The following is a 10,189-nucleotide window of genomic DNA, read 5'->3' on the forward strand; positions in this document are numbered from 1 at the left end:
TATTAGTCCACGCCCACCTGCTGTGTGGGCCCCACCCGGTCCGTATAAATTACGTTAAGAGCGGGAAATCGGCTCCCAAAATAGCTTTTTTCTTCAGCCATTTAGGAGCCAGTGAGGCCCGACGCTTAAAGGGCTACGCCTATATTCATAGAATCTGGGGTTACAGTACGTAACCAACGTTCTATTTCATATAGGCTTCGCCCTTTAAGGCTGTCGCTGATGGTTTAAGGGCGAAGCGGATGTGGTCCTCGCCTCACTGGGTCCATTCGAACACAGTAAGAAGCGGAAGCTTGCCCAAAAAACGTCTTGTCACTCAGCTCCTCGTGTGCATAAACTACGCATCGCGTAATTATGTGCCATGCACAGACGCATGTAGTGTAACTATGCGTTCTGACAAACATGAATACCCCGGAAAAACTTTCAACGGGAAGAGGAAGTTTAAAAGAGGGGGGGGAGGGGGGCATGAACCAACTGGTTCATGGCTGAACAGTATAAACAGATTAATGTCCATGAATTGATCAATAATCAAATGAACTGATTGTTAACAATAATCATGAACTGATTAGTGACAATAGAACCAAAATCACAGACACGACTGTGACTGAAAACAACATCTCACACTGTAATGCATGCAGACAGAAGTGAGCTTAAACAGAGTTCCATGAGAACAACAATATTCATTCTGTTAGGGCACTAAGGACAGAATGTGTCATGGAACGAGCCGTTACATCACTTAGGTAAAAGCGAATAAATGAGCAGGGTGTTGACCATGCAGCCGCAGTGCAAATGTCCTGCATTGACATACCATTATGCAGAGCAGTCGAAGATGCGATACCCCTGGTCGAGTGTGCTTAGAGGTTGACAGGAGGCCCTAAATCTGATGCTCTGTAGGCTTCAGAAAAAGGCCTCACACAGCCAGTGTGACAAGCGCTGGATGGATAACGGCGACCTGCAGAAGCATCTCTATAATGCACAAACAATTGTTGAATTTGAACGCATTGCAGCTGTGCGCGTTACGTAACACGTCAACGCCTGCACCGGGCAGAGAAGATGAACAGATGCTTCCCCTTCTGATCTGTGGGGGGGAAAAGACCCCTCCAACGACATCACTCTTGATTTAAAAGAGCTCGTGATGTTTTAGGCATAAAAGCTGGGTTGGTCTTAAAACAGCTGAGCTGCCCGTCAGCCTAATTCTAAGGCATGACGAAACAACAGAGAGGGCAGATAATTACTTACCCTCTTAGCGGGTGTTAAAACCAGCAGCAGGACTGTTTAAAGAGACAAGAATTTAAATGAAAACTGATCCAGAGGCTCAATTGAAGCTTTGATCAGGGCTCGCAGGACCAGCGTTAAATCCCACTGTGGAACAAGTGGGCATGAAACAGGCCTACATCTCTGTACACCTTTTAGAAACCGCTTCATCAGCGGGTGATTAAAAGCTGTTCTGTCTCCAAACCCTTTGTGGCAGGAAGAGATGGCTGCAACGTACGTTAAAGCGTACTGAAAGCCAACTCCCTATCCATCAGGTGTTGTAGAAAAACAACACGCTGCCTAAAAGGCATGAAGTGGTCTCTAAACCTTCTCTGTACACCAGCGCTGAAAAGCCGTACCCTTGATGTGTACAGAACTGTGGTAGATGCAGCACGTGAATCTTGAATTGTGCACACTATCTCCTGAGGGAGACCCATCCTCTAAGTGGGACCGCTCAGCGGTCAAACCCACCGGTGTTGACCTATTTCTGGGTAACTCTTGGTCGCTTCTCCTGCCTGAAGGAGAGCATCCTTCCTCCACGACAGTTCCACGGCGACCCCACAACAGACGTTGCAGGCCTGGGAACCATAGTGCGTTCACACGCCGGGAGCCACCAGGAGAGCTGTCAATCCCTCCTCCTGAACTCGGTTCATGGACCGTAAAAAACAGAGGAGGTGAGGGAAAGAAACGCGTAAAAAGCGTTTGGGCCACCGACTGTGAGCAAATGCGTCCCCCCCCCAGCGATGGATCGTCTCGCGGGCTCAGGGAAAAAACCGTAATTGACATTGCGCGTTCTTCTCGCGTCGCAAACAGGTCCACAGCTGCTTTGCCAACTTCTGCTGTGTCTGAAAAACATCAGATCCGGATGGAGTATCCGGTCCACATAACGTGGGCCGCCCTTGGACGTCACATCAGCCCCTCTGTTCAGAACATCGGATATGTAAACCGCTCTAATAAAAGCAGGTTTGATGAATCCAACTCAGTAGCTTCCGCGCAATGTGTAACATCTGGGCTGAACGCACACCCCCCTGGCAGTTTATGTACGCAGCAGTCACCATGTTGTCTGTGTGAATCAACACGTGTTGATTCTGTAGCACGGGAGCAAAATGTTGAATCACATTCAGCACTGTGCGACACTCCAAAACATTGATGTGGGCTGATGTGCGGTGGGGCCACAGCGCCCCTACTGCTTGAGATAGGCATGTCCCCCCCCCAACCTGACAGAGACGCGTCCGTGAAGACTGACACGTGACGTGGGTCTGCTGACGGGGACTCCCTCTGACAGAGCCAGGGTGTTTCTCTAGTGTCGGAGGTCTGCTCCCATGGAGGGAGGGACAGAGATCATCCGTCTCTTTTGTTTTACTGGATCCACACGCAGACGCGTAAACCACCTCTGGAGGCGTCTCATGTGTAACAAACCAGCGGGACCACTGTGTGAGCTGATGACGTCATTCCCAACAGCTTCATGACGGAGACAGCTGTTACCACTTTGCCAGGTCTTACGTGGCGTAATTGGTTTTTAGAGTGTCGATTCTTGTTTGTGATAAACGAGCCGTCATGGTAATTGAGTTTAATTCCACTCCCAGATAGCAATTATCTGGGCCGGGAAAATCGAGCTCTTCTTCCAGTTATGGCGAAGCCCAGATTTAGCAGGTGTGATGCTAACACCTGAGCCTGTATCAATGCTTCCTGTCTGGAGTGAGACAGGGGCAGCAGGTCGTCCAGGTAAAACAAAACTCTCATCCCTGCTTGTGCAGTGGATGCAGGGCTGTCTCCACACACTTTGAGAACGTACGAGGCGCGAGGGAGTACCCAAAAAAGGCAACCTGTTGTACTGGTACTTCATCCCTTGAAAGGCGAAACGCAGAAATTTTCTGTGTTTTGGGATGATTGGTGTGTGAAAATAGGCATCTTTTAAAACGATGGAGACAAACCAGTCGTTTTCCTGGATGTTGTCCAACAGCTGTCTGTTCATCAACATGTGAAAAGATCTGTTCATGATCGCTTTGTTGAAAGCTGACAGATCCAGAATCGGTCTCATCCCTCCGGTCCTTTTGGGGACCAGGAAGTAGCGTGAGTAAAACCCTGTGTTTTCCTCCTCGTTGGGAACTCTTGAGATTACACCTTTTATCAGAAGCTCTTGGACTTCTGCATTTAAGGCTGAGACTTGGTCTGGTGATGACAGGACCGTCTCTATAACTCCTCCGAACGGAGGGGGTCGGGTTGCAAACTGCAGCGTGTAACCCTTGCATAACACTCTGTCCATCCATCTGGCCGGTGAGCATGTTTTTAACCACTCTGCGTGACGTTCGTGGAGTGGATGTGCGTTTAAATGATGTGCCGTGTTTTGAACGGATGTCATCCAAACCTCCGCCTCGACCGCCGTCATGCGTCGCGGAAAAGTTTTCCGCGTGACCCAAGGCGAGGCTTTCTCGAAAAGGCTGTTCTGCGCGCGCCCGTGCGCTGTGACTGGATCGCGGACCAACCTTCATGTCCGGGCGGGGCGGTGTGTGCTGAGGCGAGGCGTGTGTCAGCTGATGACGTCGTGAGGCTGCACGTTTAACGTCGCTGTGCGAACGTTGAGAGGTGGAGGGCGTGACGTCATCAACGCCGTGCTGACGAAGTGAAGGTTGTGAGCCTCGCGGGAGCGCACGTTTTCTCTGGAGGGACGCGCGCCGCTCTCGCTGAGGGCGGGGCCCGTCATTGGATTCATTCAGCTGTCTCACGCTTATGCCGCCGTGAGCTGCTGATCGCTGAGACGCGGCGGATGACGGCCACTCGCGTTCATTCAGGAGAGGCGTGTGTTGTTTTCGCTGAGAGCAGGGACCTCCACCGGACCCGGCCTGCGGTCCCACATTTATCCCGATGTGGGCCGGTGAGCGCCGGGCAGCTGTGCGTGCATCATCGACACAGTGCCGTTTGGATGGAGGCTGCTTGTCTCGCTCGGGAGCGCGTTAACACCGTTGGGAGGTGATCGTGCGGGTCTGATTGACAACAAGTTATTTCGCTTACCGTGGTGTCACGTGAGCGTCTGGGCATGTGAAGGAGCGGCGGTGGATTTAAAAAACCTTTATTTAAGGACACCGGCTCTTATGAGTGGAGGATGTGTGTGTAGCGGCTGTGAGCTCATCCGAGCTTACAGACTGGTTAAAAACAGGCATTTTGATCTTTGAAAAAATCATTTATTCAATTCCTGTGTCATTTATACACACATCCTCCGCAGACCGTCATTTCTTAAAACTTCTCCCCCGTGAGCCCTGCGGTTTGTTTGCTCTGAGCGCCATCTGCAGGCGATCTCTGGGGAAAACGCTGAAGTGCAGGCTGCCGGACTGAGGAGGGGTGGTCTCTGGCGGGCGGGGCTGGTGGTGGAGCTGGGCGAGACGAAGCTGCTGCTGCCGTGGAGCGTCGATGTTTCTGCCTCTGCTTTCGACGATCTCTCCAGCGGGCTGGAGGACGGAATGAGCCGCGCGGCTTGATGAGATGGCGTACAGCTTCCGACGTCTCCTCCGACTGCTTCGAATTCGTCAGCATGGACGTCAAGCTGCTTCCGAACAGCGCGTCCGATGAGATGGGGCCCTCCATCCGGTCCTTGTGCAGCTTTTCCGGCAGCAATGGAGAGTGACGGAGCCAGATGGAACGTTGGATTACCGTCATCCATGCTACAATCCTCGACAGGCAAACCGAGGGAGCGGCGCACATGTTGAGGATGGCGTCTGCCGATTACACAGGGAGCTCTTGTCTCCTCCGGCAGGTCTGAGGTCTCCAGCCTTTTCGACATGCTAAATGCTAGCAGCGCATGTTGTTGCTAACTGCGGTTGCCTGAAAACACGTCGGTGGGCTCGATTGGAGAGCTTTGGTCGCCGTCTGGTTCCTCCGGAGGGACGGGACGCTGCTCCGACCTGGACAGCTTCGCTCCGGAAGCTTCCACGAGGCTTGGCTCCAGGGGAGGGAACCGAGGAATAGCGTCAGTTGCCTTACAGAAGGAGTTCTTTGTCTCCAAGGCAGGTCTGCGGCCTTCAGTCCCTTGGACATGCTATATGCTAGCAGCGCACGTTGTTGCTAACTGCGGCTGCCTGGAAAACACGTCAGTGAAAAATAACCTTTCCGCCGATCATCCGAACTGGCGGGAAAAGGCGAGGGACGTAGAAAAAGGGGGTCCCTTCATGTCAGCCTCCTCCCGGGTTCCGCCGGGCAACCCCTGAGGGCGCTGTCGGCCGGGAGCGGTGTGATCGCCGATGCGAAACGAGGTGGGATGGGGTGAGCATTCACTCAGCCCCCCTCCACCTACACTACGCTCCCCGGGAGGGAATGAGCAGCGGGGCTGCAGCTGAGCACACCTTGCCCCGGAGGAACCATCCGGTTCGCCCTGAGGGTCGGCGATAAGAGGAAAAAACACAAGATGGCGTTGTCCAGCGTGTAGTGACCTGTCACTGGGAAATGTTCCCCGACGCTTACCTTGGAATAAGACTGCTGTCATCTTCTCCTCGGGGAGGAGAACTCACCGGACGACCGGAGGTCGACTGCCGGGCCAAGCATCTTCCGCAAAGGTTGGTCATTTACACAATTTATCTTCTTTGTTCTTCTGACAGTGCTATATTAGCTCGCTGAAGAAAAAATGGGAGCCGATTTCCCGCTCTTAACGTAATTTATACGGACCGGGTGGGGCCCACACAGCAGGTGGGCGTGGACTAATTTTTTTCAGTGCTTATGCTGCGCATAACGGGATAAACCATCAGCGACAGCCTTAAAGGGCGAAGCCTATATGAAATAGAACTTTAAGCACATGGAGTGTTGTGAAAGTTGCGATGGTAGAAGACAATGAGAGGAAAGGAAACTAATTTCACCATCACTGCATTCAACAATAACACAGTCACATGATTTCAGTCTATCACTGACCTGAAGGCTTTAAAGACCTGCCACCTGACAAAAAAATTATTACTCTTGCCCTGAAAACTGTTATTGTGATTACAATCTAAGCAATTCATAGGCGCCTGCTCAGTGGAGCAGTTAGAGCAAGTGCTGCCTGTTTTCTAAAGTTGGAGAGAAATTTTAAAAACATCTCATCACATGAGTAACAAAACCAACGCCTGGGTTGTGTCAGGAAGAGCATTTGGTGTAAAACCATTGCCAAATCATTTGAGTAAGTTCTCTCCCTGTGGCAACACCCTGCACAAGAGAGCAGCCGAAAGCAAAACAAGTCTTAAATTGTGTTTTTTTCTGTTTTTATTTTCCTCTTTTGAGGTTGACTTTTCACATTTATTTTCAGTTGTATTTATTTTCTGTACAGTAGCCCCTCACTTATCGCGGGGGTTACGTTGAACGTTATATTCATTTTAGTATTTATATATATTAAGGCTTTATAAACCCTTCTCATACTCTTACAATGTTCTTAACAATGTTCTAAACTTTCTGAAGCGCTAAAAGAGCATAGCGTGTCGTGATCTCTGCTCTGCCACTTGCCACGCCCACTTCTCCGCCGCAGTCACACTCATCACCTGTGTCACTCCCAGTCTCGCTCCTGCAGCACATGTGCGCTGCGCTTCTTCAGCGCTCCCCAGTATCTGCCTCCCTGCCAGATAGTCTCCTCATGCTTGAAGCATCCAGCGCTCTTGTTTCTGCTCTCGCTCCTAAAGGCTTGGTTCGGCTTGGTTCGGCTCGTTTCGGCTTGGTTCGGCTCGCGCTTGATTATTTTAAACGAACAGTCTATGATGCTTGTGTGGCTCACTCAGGTATAAGACAGACCCCCTCACACACACACCCTTTCCTTTTCCAAGGCTGTCTGTTGCGCTCCCGCCTCTTGTGTGTCTCTGGGATGTGATGGGGAAAGACAGACCACACCCCCTCCTTTCGCTTTCTCTGCTGTGACAGACAGCCTTGGAAAGAGAAAGGAGTGGGCGGGGGTGGTGGTATCTGTCTTATACATGAGTGAGGCACTCTCAGCCGTGCTCAGCCACTCTATCTCTTTTTTTTTAATGCCTGAGCAGTACCGATGGGAACAGACAGACCCCACCCCCACCTTTCTTTTTCTGAGGCTGTCACAACAGAGCAGAGACATGGGCTGTTGTGTGTCTTGGCTCTGCTGTGATAGCCTCAGAAAGAGAAAGGAGGGGATGGGGTCTGTCTTTCCCCATTGCCAATCGTGTGTCATATACAATCTTATGTTGAAAACCCACAAAAGTGTGAGTCCGAGAAAGTCAAACAACGAATTATCGAGGGACTACTGTATTCTCATTGTGTTCCGTTTGTTTCTTGTGCCTCTCTTTATCTCTATTCATTTCCCAGTACTTTTCCTCAGACAGCTTCTGCTCCTCAGTCCTGCTCTGCCCACTTACACCTGTCCTCGGTAGCCAGGTGCCCCTGCCTATTTAATCACTCTAACTTCTCTCATCGTCAGTCTGCCATTGTGGTACCTTGTCTGGTTCTCTTTTGTGGACTTTCTGGTCTCACTTACTATTTTTTGCTGCCAAGATAGATTTTTTTGTTGTTGTTTTGAATTAATATTAAATCTTCTCTTGAGACATAGTGAAAGTCTATTAATAGTATTTAGTTGAGGAGGTGATAAAGAAGACCATTGTTTTAAGCTTTAAAACTGTGCTGCACCCTGTTTTCATTTTACTTTTCTTACTGATTATGAATTGGACGCAATGGAATAGTAGCTTTGAGGCCTAATACAGTATCTAAATAAATCATGGAATTTTACCATTGTTTATTAAAAAACAAGTTCTACCATTACAGGATTCAAACTTTGTACTACCACTTAGAATTGCTGTATTAACAAGATACACTATGGCTTTTCTCCCTATTTTATCACATAATTAGGTTCCCAAGAGGCACTCAACAATAATTATCGGCCTAAATGTTTGCTACATGGCAAAAATCAATAACTGAAGCATAAACAGTCTCGTAAGACTTTGTCTTGCTATTGAACCAGTGACTCTTGAGAGGTTTTAACTGCTGCTTTAACTGCCCTGTAGCAGCTGTGCTGCATTGCTAAAGCTAGCTTGTCCATCAACAAAAACAAGAACTGGAGATTTTGTTTGGCATGTTAATTTTACACATGTGACCTCTGTAACAGAATTACAAGTTGTTGTTTTTTTGTCTCTTTGTTCATGGAAAAAAACCTGTTGGCTGCAGCGTTAAAATGCAATATTCTTCACTCACCAATTAGCACAGCTATCTGTCTGTCTGTCTGTCCTTTGGGCCGTCCAGTCGTCCGACCATACCTCTGTACAGTTGTGAGAAAGCTGATGTTGTTTCACCTGACATTTAGCAACTGTGCAAATCCTTTTTGGTGAAAGACAATCAAATAGTCAGTTTTCTCCCAAACGTTATCCAATACCTGACTCAGTCAAAGAATTTTACATGAAGTCATCTCTTCGTGTGTCTATCGTGCGTATGCCATTAACATGCTCTGACCTCATCTGAGTCTGATCATTTATACCTGTCTACATTTCATAAAAAGCTGAAGTTCAATTGCAGCCCTCATCTCTCCAATCCAGGCCTGTAAACAGCCCCCACGGCTCATAACTGGACTCCAGCACCACACCATTGCTGCTGCCTCTCTTCTTCTCCGCTCACTCAATATAGTGAGAATCAAAGGCGAGCTCTTGTGAATTCAGGCGCGTGTGCACCCTCCTAAAACAAACTGAGACGCATTTGTATGCAGCTCAACAGAGAAGACTACATTTTCAATAGGGTACAAATGAGCTGCTCCCTGATGTATTGCTGCGTATGAGGCTGCAGCCTTGCCCGAGCCTGGTTGTGTATTATAAAACCAAGCCCTCAGGAACGTACATGTTGTGAGCGATGAAATGCCTCAAAAGTACAGAGAAAGTTTGGGGCGATTCAGCGCAGGGGTGATTCACAATTACAACCAGATGATCCTCAAAGAACCGTCAGCATCTCTCTGAAGTAGGATTAGAAGTTTTCACAGTCTGGCAGCAACTTTCACTCTGGATATTTAGTCCACATGAAAAAAAAGTAAAAAACAACAACATAGCTATATATTGGTTTGTAGGAGATCAATGGCCTACAGCGGCAAAAAAGAAGAAGCTTCATCATAATGTCTGAGAGCACAGGTCCAAATCTAATTTATATAAGAGCTCCAAAGATCCAAACTACTTCCACCTTCTTGCTGCCCATGTCAGACAAAACCAGACTAATGATGACAGCACATTTCAGTCAGTGTAGCAGTTCGGCTTTCAGTGCAGAGAGCAAAAACTTTCTGGGTTGAGCTAAGCTGTGCACTAGGGACAGTGGATTTAAAGATTTATAGTACTAAGTACTTCATTCCAAAGCACAAAACACATTGGAGCCAACTAGAACCGGCTGCATGTTGAAATGCAAACGACGAACTGGCTGAGTTAGCTAGTTAGACTCGTGCTCGGTGACAGGATCAGCTGTTTCTTTTCCAAACAGAGCAACCACTTTCAGAAACAAAGCGTATATGCATGTCTTGCAGGGTAGAAGTGTTTAGTTGGGGCTGCAGCTCAAGATAAACAAGCGCCGCATGAGAGTAAAGCTCTTCTGTGTCAATTAAAGCTGATTTTAATAGAAACAACTGTTTGTTTCTTTCATTTTCTTTGCATGGACCATTGATTATAATTATTACCTACTCACCAGAGTAATCACCGAGAACCTTTGGGAGCACTCATTTTAATGGCAAAGAGTCCTGAGCAGCCACGTCAACTACAACTTTATTTGGTGGAAATGGTGAAAGTGAATGCCTCTGTAATGATGCAATTGTGCCTAATGTTTATGCAGAGGCTAACTGTGAGGGCAATCAACCATGGCATGTACTGGAACCCCAAGCCAAATCAGAAACTCTGCCGTGAGTCTGTGGCGGACCTTAATAACCGGGACCAGGCTGTAATTTTACTCTTCAGTTTTGTTTTTTGTGCCTAACAAACTTGGACTAACCTGGAGATTTGCCGACAAA

Source organism: Nematolebias whitei, chromosome 14 (assembly GCF_014905685.2).
Source record: "Nematolebias whitei isolate Nwh7 chromosome 14, NemWhi1, whole genome shotgun sequence".
In the NCBI taxonomy this organism is placed as follows: domain Eukaryota; kingdom Metazoa; phylum Chordata; class Actinopteri; order Cyprinodontiformes; family Rivulidae; genus Nematolebias; species Nematolebias whitei.